The sequence below is a fragment of the Xiphophorus maculatus genome, chromosome 1 (genome assembly GCF_002775205.1).
Source record: "Xiphophorus maculatus strain JP 163 A chromosome 1, X_maculatus-5.0-male, whole genome shotgun sequence".
NCBI classification, from domain to species: Eukaryota; Metazoa; Chordata; class Actinopteri; order Cyprinodontiformes; family Poeciliidae; genus Xiphophorus; species Xiphophorus maculatus.
In genome coordinates this window covers 21,596,056-21,608,380 of record NC_036443.1, presented here as the reverse complement: position 1 = coordinate 21,608,380, position 12,325 = coordinate 21,596,056, and the positions used below count along the sequence as shown (strand labels likewise).

The window sequence follows — 12,325 nt, the reverse complement described above, 5'->3', positions numbered from 1 at the left end:
CATTCCTGGAGCAGGTAGAGTATTGAACCAGAAAATATATGTCTAATGAGGTTATTGCCAAAACATTGCCGTTAATTGTTGAGAACAACTGAGTTCACATATATAACACAAATCAAGGAGACCCCAGAATGTTTACAATTTCAAATAGTTGTGCAAAAGATGAGCAGACTCTATTATTTAAGGAAGCTGAGATCCTTCAATGTGTGCAGCAAGATGTTGGAGACCTTTTATCACAGTGTTGTTGCCGGTGCCATCTTCTTTGCTGCTGTGTGTTGGGGAAGCAGCATCAGAGCCGGCGACTCTAATAGACTAGACAAAATCATCAGGAAAGCTGGCTCTGTACTGGGACTAAGGCTGGAGTCCCTGGAAACTGTGGTGGAGAGGAGGACACTGAAGAAGGTTCTGTCTATTATGGACAATAAACAGCACCCTCTCCACCACATAGTGGACAGACAGCGGAGCACCTTCTCACATAGGCTGCTCCAGCTCCGCTGTCGTAGAGACAAATACAGGAAATCCTTCCTGCCACATGCCATCTCACTGTACAATAAAAGCTAAATCATTGTTCTGCACTAATCAGTCCGATTTTGCACAACTGCACTGTGGCACACTTGCTGTACATATATTTACATATACATATCTGCATTTTTTGAATCTTTGCAAGGACTGCTCTTAAGTTGCTTTTTATATTAACAAAATTTTATTTTTTTAGAATTTATAGCATTTTATTTTTTATTTTATCTACAACTACTCAGTGGTAGTTGTTATTGTGTCTTGTCTCTATGCTGTAACTGCGAAGTAATTTCCCTGCTGGGATGAATAAAGTACTTCTATTCTATTCTATTCTATTCTATTCTATTCTATTCTATAAGACTGAATCAAAATTGCACCTTATCATTACATGTGACTAGATTCTCCATTCAAAATATGTTTTGAAGTTGTCATTCCAAAAGATGTTGTCTGCTATGTGTTTAATGAATTTCAGTCAGCAACTTCATTACTGATTTTATGGGTAATTTCTTTTTTATTATTATTATTTATTTTTTTACAGCTCATAATTTATGGACTGATTTGTTTTAATTTTATAGTATGTGTTGAATACTTGCGGTGTTGTCAACAACTGCTGTGAATTTCAGATCAACACAGCAATTTGAAATATATTTCCTGACAAAATCATGTGTCGAATACTTATTTTCCTCATTGTATTCTGAAGTTGAATGGAGTGGAAGCTAACAGCTTTAACTTTCACACCTGCTGTTTCACTCACCTGCTAAATGGAGCTTTAAAACAGCCCAACATGCATGCACTGGGTACCTGTAGCAGAGACGTGCATGCTAATGTCTTTAATGGTTTGGCCACCTAGCACACGTTCCACTTCATAAACTGAAATGAATGACTGTTGGCTGACTAACACACACCATTTGACCTGGCGCTCTGGGGGAAACAATGATGTGGGAGACAAGAAAAATTGCCCATCAATCAAACACCACGGTTGGTCAAGAGAGCTCTCATCTCGTAGTTGTAATGTTCAGTGAATTGATTGTGGAATGATGAGGTGGTGTAAAATGCTTCTACTCACACGTTTATAGCTCACTTATTTTTTTAATTATAGTGCCCATAAAATGGCTCAACAGATGTTAATGTCTCTACACAGTGCCTGGAAAGGAGTGTCAGTTCTCTGTATTGTCTAGCTGGGAATGGTGATAAGCTGAGTTCAAGATTGTGGCAAAAGAAAGAAAGACTGAAAGACACTAGAAGCCAGGGGAAGTCCTGCCAAGTGGGTTTCCCACTCTACCAGTACAGAAGTGATGCATATCTCCACTGTATGTTCTTTAATTGGCACTATTAATATCAGTTAAAGTTTTAATACCTATTTATTAAAACCTTAAACTTTTTCCAGGCGCCTAATGTGAATAGAGTTATGAATCTGAGGGGCTGTGCTCTATAAAAAGACTCCCTCATACATTATTAATGCTCAACCACTTACTTCGTTTGCAAGATCTCACTTCTGATAGATTTTTTTAAAACAGAGTTACCCAAAGGTCTAAAATTAGGGAAAATTTATTTGCTAAATATGTTATATGTTTCTAGAATAATTTACTTAAAACTGTAAAGATCACCTTGACATTGCAATAATTTTTAGAATTGGTACGAACCTACTAATATGGGCTTCTTGAGCTTGATAAATGATCCCCGATCTGAACTGGTCATGTATAAAATGTAAATCTGAGTGTGAGGTCAATTAGATCAAAATCCTAATGCAAAAGCAGTTTTATTTTCCTCTTTGTATCATTCAACATTTTTCTTCAAAATAACATATCAGAAAGTGTCATCTGTTTTAGAAAATAAAACCTACACTATCAGATAAACAGTAAGCCATAGATCTAGTTATTCAATGTTATTTAAATAAATGGTGTTCAAATGTTTCAAACTTTTTATATCTGATGGAAAAGGATCAGCTTTTAGTTTTATGATTATTAATTAGAGAGGGCATTCTGTGTAGCTGATATATACACATCTGAAAGGAAGAAACATTTCTTAAATACACACAAGGTTAAAAGTATACATACACACTTAACATTGTTTGCATCCACCACACTATTTTTGTAGAAACCAACAATGTTCTAGCAGAAATATTAATTGAACTACTTTTCTACTCAGAATTAGTGGGAGTGGGCTTTTAAGTTGATCCATTTTAAATAGGCTTGATATGTTCTGGGGATCTTTGTCCTGTTGGAACACACAAACATGTCCAGTTTTCAGCCATCTGACCCAATTCTCCGCATTAAGTTACTGTGCAGGGAAAATTATTGAGATATTAATTAAGAATTTAAGAACAACCCACAGTACAAGCCTATCACAAACTGGAAGATAGTAGAAACGAGTTTCATATCAATATGAACAACGAAGTGGGCTAGTAGTAGAAAAGTACTTCCCTAAAGGAACCCTCTCAAACGTGACCGATATACGCAACTGCCCACATGATCAAACCACGTGCTTTTTGTGGAAAGATTTTATGGGCAGATGAGACAAAGATTATCTTCTCAAAGAACACTGAGCCCAGCTGTGAATAACGGTAGTGGCAGCATCATGCTTATGGTCTGTTTTACTGCCAGTGGTATTGGTCTATTGAATAAAGTGAAGAAAGTAATGAAGATGACGGGTCAACAGCAAATTGTTGAAGCTAACCTCAACTGCTAAATGGTCTGAAATTGGACATAGGATATGGATCCCAACTAAATATCAAATTATTTCTTTGGAGAATGAACAGGCTAATGTGAAGCTTCTAAAACAACCTTCTTTAAAATGTGTAAAGCAGACATGTACCAAGAAACCAACAACTTAAAATGATGTCTAACATTTCTGATGAGAATCATGGCTAGATATTCATTCAGAATTATTACAGATTATTGGGAAGAATAAAAAACACGTTTGTTTGCAACTTGTTTGAGGGCAGTTTTCAAAGTAGTAAGGGTTTATTTGTAAATTTGAGCCTGTATGTAAAATTGTGAGCGTAGACAACCTTGTCTTGTTCACTCCTGTCTGCCACTGAATTCCCTGAAGTTGTAGGCTTCTAGAAATAAAGAAAGGTTAAAGGATGTACGGTAATTTAAATCTGCAAAATAGCATGACATTCATAGTGGTGATGAGTACATGTAAACTTCTGACTGGAAGTGTGGCGCTGCATGCGTTATAGGGATGTGCTTTGATGGTTTCAGAATAATCTTTTATCCGTTTTGGGCAATATCTGGAATATTATTTACATAAAATTATGGGATTCAACTAAATAGGTTGCTGACGTTGTAATAGGTTTTAATTATCACAGTTCAATTTACCAGGGTTCCTGGTTCCCTTGACACCCACTCCCCTCCTCTGAACTCCATTTGAAATGGAAATGGTGCTTGCATCTTCATCCTCTATTCACCTCTTCTTCTATTCTTTTCACTTTTGTATCCATAACCAATCCTCCCCCCTCTATGTTCACTTCCTCCTCATAGTGGTCCCCTGCACCTCAGTCTCCTCCACCTCACAGTTTCACATGGAGAGTGTGAAATGCAACTTGTATAATTAAATATTAACAGCCTGCTCATGAGGGGATTGAGAGAGAGGTTGGAGGAAGGAGCACACCACTGAATCCTCTGCCCTACTTCTTGTGGTTAAAGTCTGCTGGGAATTACTCATGTATCATCTAACCTGCACTGGCACCTAAAGAGGCACAAGGGTTGCAGGAGGCTGTGCCAAAGTGGCAGCTGAGTAAGGCAGGGTCAATCAGCATTAATAGAAATCCAGTAGGGATGGTTTAATTCCAGGGTGGAGCAAAGCTTTCATTATTAATCAGCCTGTCAGATGCTCTTCTTATCTGTTGGGTTAAGAGTGTTCAAAAAAGAAGTGACTTGCTCTGTAAAGTTTTTAAAACAATTTTTTTTTAGGTTGTGTAGATAAAAAGCAAATAACCACCAAAGAAAATGACTTGTGTCTCTGCAGCACAAGCCAGATAAAATGGAATTCATTATTGTATTCTATAGCTAATCAGTAACTTTGCAGCATAATAAACCCTTGCTATTATCAAGAATTTTGTTATGCTGGCAGATTTTTAAAAAAATTCACGTTATAATCAGCTCACTGACTGCTTAAAATGTACTAATAGGACAGGAGAATATGTAAACCTCCCTAAGGGACAGCTCTCATTCCAGCTCTGTTGTTTGTTGAGGCATTACCATATACAAGTCCTCATAATCTCAGCAATTAGACTTGATTAAACTAGGCTTTATGCAGTATCAGAGCAATGTGAGCACACTGGCATGATTTAATGTGATCTCAAGTAATCATCATTATATGCAACAAAAATAAGATTTTAGCATCCAAACACAAAGCAAGCTTTAATCTGAGTTTTTGTTGAGGCGAACTCCCTATTTAGATGTTGCTGTTTCTGTTAAATTTGTGCTCTCTTTACCAAGTTATTCGAGACTCTCCTGCTCTCACTCGGTCCAGAGTATTTCTCTGTGTTTGTTCTCCGCTCATGCATGCATTGAAGTTGTCTTTAAAAGTGGACACAAGCAAAGTTCACAACCGCTGCCTTCTAATTTCTCTCCGTGAGAGATGTTGACGTTCAGAGTGTACGCATCGCACAGCTCAAGGGGGCCGTGAAGCAATTAGGGCTCTTTGCTGCCTCTGGTGTGTCATCCCCAGTAAATAAAGCTCCCTGCTGCTCCAGGCAAGTCATGACAGGAGAAAACACATGGCAGACTCTTAGCTGCTGAAGGAATTTAGAGGGATGGATGTGCTCTAACCCCACCCCTACCCTCCTCCCACCTGCTTGGCTGAATAACAGAATTTGGAGGTGAGAATTGGTGGTGTGTGTCTTTGAGTTGATCTACTGTGCGAAGGAGTGACTGCCCAGTGAGGCTAATGGTCCCAGTGCTTTTTGTAGAGTAAGCTACATTGAGAAGGTTAACCAACCTTCACACAACACCCAAGACATTGAATGCCTGTTTGGTCTTTTCTTCTAGATGCTTTTCTGAATAAAGTCAAAGAACATGTTTTTTGGCAAAACCTGGTTGTCTGAATGAGCTCTAACAAAAGATTTAACCAAATGGCAGGTTAGTTTTTGTATGTTTCTCACATACTGTAGTTGCCTTAATATTGTTTGAGGATTTAAATCACAAAAGTCATATCCTTAAAAAAATAGGATGTGTTCCAGGTGATTAACCTGCATTAGTTTTGTTTCTAAGGATCTTTTTTTTTTTCTGTTGCGATTCATTTAAAATGAATAAAACATTTTTAAACTCTACACGCTACGAAATCATTTCAGATTTATGTTTTATTGGTTTGATTTCCTTGTTTTTAATCACCTGGATTCTGATGTTGGGGTGACTGGAGATCTGTAGTCCCAGATTGCCAAAGCTCCTGCAGGATGAAGAGCTGCTCATCTCCAAGGGAGACGGGTTTTAGAAAGTTATGTTCTGGAAAACGGTACAGTTACTTTAACTATGGTCAAAACATGCCTTTGGACCGAATGACTGAGTTTGGCCAGTAAGTTTAAAATCCAAAAGCACCTTCTACAATTTTAGTAAGCATCTGCTTCTCATGAGAGACATTTGCTGTCTATTGTCTAAGGAGCAAAGTTGAGCCGGAGAGGGAAATTGGCAGTGACTGAGAGAAGCAGACTTCTTGTGCCAACACTCACATAATAATAGCGCTTACCTGTTACTGTCTGGGGCTTAGCAGTGTCAGGCATTATAACAATCAGATGCACAATTTTAAACACCCCCATTGTTAACCAACTGCTCAGTGATGGAAAGGAATAAATGGAGGAAAATGTCTAATAATAGTTTTACTAATGAAAACCATTGCTATCACCATAACTACTGTGAATCATCATTATCGTCATTGTCATCATGCTCATTACTGACATAGCCGTTTCCAGACCACATTAAGTGATTTTCTCTGAGCTAAATGAAAACAGAAGCAGTTGAATAAACAGAAAATATACAAAAAGACATGGAAGATTAGGTGAAAATCTAAAAAAATAAAATGGAAAAAGACTGTTTGAGGACTATCAAGTGAAAATCATTAGAGAAATGTTTGTTTTGATTGTGAAAACAAACATTTCTATTGTGTGATTGTGTGACGATTTGCAAAAGCAAATCAAACTTTGTCATGTGGTCAACTATTAAAGTACATCAAAGTAGTTTTTGTTGTTAAAATTAAAGATGTCTGTGCTGATGCCAGTATTTCATAAGTGGCCTCTTTGCAGGTCTGTTAGTAATATTATTTGTTACTTCTTGTTAATGTGATTTTGCTAATGAGAGTGGCATTACAGTGGGGGTGGAGTGTGTGTGAGAGAGGGCTGGCCTGTTTGTTGCTGAGCCTGTGAAAGAATGGCTGAACATGCACCTGCCATCTCCAGAGATTCATTAAAGAGGAGATGCCAAGTCACAACATCTCTGCTCTCCTTGTAAATGTGCAGTTAAAACTATTCATGGACTGCAGGGCAAGCTTGCATTTACACACATTTGATATTTGGAAGGAAATTCTCCCTCCACCCCCCTCTCCTCTTCCTGGATTCATTCCTTTTCTGGACTCATTGCTCACATTTGGCAATTTCTTAGAAGCAAAATTAAACGTTTCTCTTTGCTTTCGCTCCCCAGCTGTAGTGAGAGTAAATGGCTGGGGTATGAGTTAAGGTGTGAAATTACAGCCCAACACTATTTGCTTCTCTCCAGCTAGAAAAAAAAAAAGCTGTGCAGCAGCAAAAGCCTTAGAGAACTGACTCACCTTATTAGCATTAACTAATTTAAAGAATTTTCCCAAATGTACACTGATTAAATAAGAAGAGATTAAAAGAAAGGTATGTATGCCTGATTTAATATAAATGCCCGGACTTGTAGGCATCAGTGTAAATTGATATTAGCACATTGGTGCGTGTTCAGTGAATAGTATCAATATTCTTTCACTAGTTTCAAACATTTTGAAAAAGGGATCCTTGAACAAATAGTAAAGCATCTGAATACTGCAAGTCAATGACTTGATGTAATCTGCTGGGTTTTCTTGGATAAAGCTGTTTTATCTAATTTGAATAATAAACTGAAGTTAATGCACTGTTGAATAAGTAGCATCAAAAGGAATGTAAGAAACTGCATCAACCTTATGTAGCGCTTTTGTGGACACTCAAAGATGCCTTATAATAAACTCATTGCCATTCACATGCACACACACGCATTCTAAAGGAATGTGTGTATGATTGAATTAAAATTACTTCTTTTTTGTAAAGTGCTTTGAGATGTGTTTTGTGAATTTGAGATACATAAATTAAAAGAATTGAAATTGAATACTACTTCCTGTTAATTAAACCCTATGCTCTAAAATCAATTCACAGTATGTAAGCAAACCATGGAAATACTGGGCAAAGCTATAATTCATTTAATAACTATAGAGAAAAACTGTGTACACAAAGTGTACACAGAAAAACTGAAAAAAACATTCAGATTTTTTTTAATTGCGTATATAATCTTGCATGGCCTGAACCCTACCCCACTGAATATATGCTGAATATATTCATTAAAAAATTTAACTTATCCAGAAGAGATGTAATAGGGACAGATTATAGTATATGTCTTCTATACGATCACACCTTACAAAGTTATTTAAATGAAAAAAAAAAAGTGACTGGTAGCTAATCAAATCTGTGATCATATGGAGATTAGTAACTATTGCTTGTTCACCATATGTTTTTTATGTGTAATGTTTTTATTTGGAGAAAGGAATTTGATATAAACTGTAGTAACAAATGTAATTTATTTACATTTTTTTTTGCAAATGGCATGTTTTTTGCCAACATTCTAAATACAGATAGCATCACACTTCAATTTCCTTCTAATCAGTGCAACTTTATAAATAATTAAAAAAAAATCTTCCATACATGCCTTAATGAATAGCCTTGAGTTTAAATATACGTTTCAAATGCTGTGCTCCCATCGTGTGTGTAGGTACATGGATGTGCTTCTCATTAAACTCTTGAAGGCAGAACAACATGAACAGAAAACCCGTTAGAGCATTTGGAGCTATGATCTGCCTAAACTAATTGGTCCAGGCTTCCTGCTGCTTCTTTGCTGACTCACCACAAGCTGTTTTACTTTCACTGAAACAAAGACTCTTACTGAGCATATCACTGCTGCCTTACACTGTCAGTCACATCTTTCTCCTTTTCTCCTTTTCAAGCAGACTTTTCTTCCTTTTTAACCTTATGTATTTTACATTGTTTTTTTCCCCTCTAAAACATCAACTGTTTGACCCTCGCTGGAATAATTTGTTTGCCATCTTTGATTTCCTGCTTTAGGGTTGGAAATAGGGTTGGCTGCTGTGATTGTTACCTGGCAGGTTCTGGTGCGGCCTCCTTTAGACTTGTTTAAAGGTCTGACAGAAAGATCTGGAGATCAAAGAACTGAAAATGATATTTGCCTCCAAATGTTAGCATAAACGCAAGATTTCCCTCCAGTTATTTCTATTTTTCTGTTTCTTCTTGTTGGATAGTTATTTCATCTTGAAACAATGCCAAAGACTGTAACATAACTACTGCAAAAACTGTAACAAATAGAATATCTAATAACCATACATATATCATATACAAATTAAAAATCCATGATAGGTTGGTAACAAAGCTATAAATTATGCAACCTGTTGTGTCTTTTTGCTATCTCTTGTTGGTGTTGGCTTTACCAACCTGCCACTGTGGTGTTTTTTTTACCTCATTATTAATTGTGGAAAAACCATTAAATATTACAGAAACCTCAACTTAATAGAAACTTGATAGAAAGAGGGAGATTGTATATGGTCACAATTGTACTTCAACTTAAAATCTTTCACAGGCTATGCAGAATGTAAGCTATGTTACTTTTGGTAGGTATAACACAAATATAATATTTTATATATTTTATATTTTATAACCCTTGGACATTTTCTTATATTTCATCATGTTACAAGATTCTTTGTATTATAACATGATTTTATGTGACTGAGTTACTCACAAAGTAGTACATAGTTTTCACTTTTTTTAATAAATAAAAACCTAAAAACTGTGCCGTGTATGTGAGTTTAAGCCCTTGGACTCATTACCAGAGATTGAAATTGTGCCCATTCTTTGGAAAATAGGTCAAGCTCAGTCATATTGGACGGAGAACATCTGTCAACATCATTTTTCCAGTCTTCACAGAGATTCTTAGTTAGATTTACGTCTTAGGTCTAATTTTGTCTTCATTTAGCGCATTCTGGCCCTGACTGCATCGGGATTATTGTTCTGCTGGTGGACCTCCACCATTCACCCAGTCTTAAACTTATGTTACCTAATTTCTTTGAATTTCATGAATGAATACATCAACACACACAATAGTTTTTTATTGCTGGAAAAAAAAGGTTTTACACTGCAAATAAACTTATTTTGTCTGTTGTGCAATCGCATTAGAGGCCTCTCTAAACGAAGCCCTAGGGATGAATTCAACCCCAGTCCACTTGTTAATTGTATTTACAGTGAGATTAAATCTAAAACAGGTGAACTGTGCTTATTAATTAGGTAATTTCTGAAAGCAGTCAACTTTGATGAAGTATCAAAATAAAGGGGGCCTCATACATGCTTTCTATGCCTTTATTTATACCGTTTCTCAATATTCGTACACATTGCAACTAGACTATTTAATGTTAGTCTATCAGGCAAAATCCCAAATAAAATACATAGTAGTTTGTGGTTGTAATGTGAAAAAATGCATTAAAGTTCAGCATGTATGAATAGTTTTAGAGGCATTGTAAGAACGGAAGTCTGCCTGACATGATTTTGCCACAATATGCTTTCAATATATCTAGAAGTGAACTTTCCAAAGCCAGAAAGAAAAAAGAAAAGATCCTCTCATCAGATCCTCTCATTAGTGAAGAGGGTGTTTAAATGAAGCTTCAAGTACATCATTATATTAATGATCATATCTGAAAACTTGACACAGACAGATTATTTAAACAGGTGAACTGAAGAGTGTCTGTTTTCTGTGTTGATTTGGTGACCATGGCAATACACATAGCTCTCCGCCTCACACTGGGTTACCCTGAACATGTCATGTTTAATATTGACTCATTTTAGCATGCAACTTTAATAAGCTGTCAGAGAGGGGAACATAACCAGACACTACCCATAAATGGTGTACCCTAACTCAAATTATTGCCCTTGTTCTTCTTTTCCAGATCCATGCACATTTTTCTTCCACTTCCTCTGTCATACATTTTCTTAATGTATGACTCTGTAATATTTTATGTCATGTTGCTCCGCATTAAAATTTCTCCTTGTTGAAGTCCTCCATTTCTACTTTTCTTCCATTCCCACTATTTTTCCCGTCTTGCTGCTCTCCCTCTTTTCCTTTGTTGTGTGTCCTCCTGCTGTCCTCTGATTGATGCCTTTGCCAGTGTCCTGCGTACTTCATTACTGTGATTTTACCATGTCCCAGGTGGGCCTTGCACACAGGAGACTGAGAAGAACGAGAAATGTGTCAGCGGTGACTGGGGCCAGAGTGCCCTACTGAGCAAATAAAATCACCCAAATAACATCACAAAATTGCCTCCTGTCAGTGCTCTTGTGACAGTAGACAGGAGGAAAGGGTTGCTTGGAGACCCAGCAGGGATGCTAGTAAAGACAAATACTCACGCAGACAGGTGGGATCAAAGGACTGACATACCATGAGGAGGAACCGTACATACTATCTTCCTAGACACACAAATTATACACTAAAAGGGTTTGGAGATGGCAGAGGTGATATAGTATACTTGGGATTACCAGACTCTAATAGCGTTAAGTCTTGCTATGTCTTTTTGAGCTGGTTATATGTTGTCTACAGGAAAAAAAAAATCCTTTCCGCAGACTTCTGTGCAATGTAATTACAGAGTTAGTTGAGCTCCACTACCCTCTTATCTCTCCTTTTGGGACAAGAGCCACATGAATGGACCCCTCTGTTCCTCATCCTCCACAGCAAGCACCACATCACTATCAGTAATAGATTTGCTCTCAGTCTCTTTATATTTCTCAATGTCTCACACACTCTCTAACAGCGTCCTCCCTCCTCCACTCGCTTTTGAGTGATGGAGTCGGAAACATTGGGTGGGTTTATTAATGTCTTGGAAACATACATTTTTAGGCTTTTGCATTTATTTGTGCGTGATCCAAATTTTACGTTTCAAATGACAAAAGAAGAATACTCAAAACTGGCATTTTAAGGAGTGTTTTAATCCTCGGTCATACTGTGAAACTCAAGTGGGCAGAAAATTAACTAATTTTCATTCGAATATTTCTGATATGTGTTTAAAATCCCTTTGTAGAGACGGGGAGTGAATTACAGTTTTGAGTAAGTAGGTGTCTCCAGACTATTGACTTTTATTGTAAGTGAGTGTTTCTTTGCAATGCCTGTTTGTGCATTCAGGACCTAAATCAGAACTGGACAGTGAATTTAGTGTTTTCCGAAGTCCCCGGTGCTGTTTTGCCTTTTTTTTTCTGCTGAGAACAGCAATGCTTGTCAAAACAGAGTGGAATTTGACATCCTGATGCTGCTTGATTCTCAGGCCAGAGGCTGTCAATTCACTGAGAGGAAAAGGGAGGCTCACTGCCTCGTTTGAAATCTTGTCTGTTTGACATCTTTCCCCCTCACCATCTGACTACATTATCTCTATTCTCATGCTAAGCCTGCATAACTCTGTCATGCAGGCCTGTACAGACACTGTGCTTATATGCTTATATTTCTGTGCTTGTGTAAGTCTGCACTTACACGTCTGAAGGAGCTGATGAGATCTATGAAGT

General features: G+C 37.2%; 1 protein-coding gene across 2 annotated transcripts in view; it reads left to right on the top strand.

Annotated features, from left to right (window-relative positions):
* The window catches only part of LOC102216698 (cadherin-4-like), a 264,176-nt gene that overhangs the window by 140,089 nt on the left and 111,762 nt on the right, over positions 1–12,325 (top strand). The gene's annotated exons all lie outside the window — the stretch shown is intronic.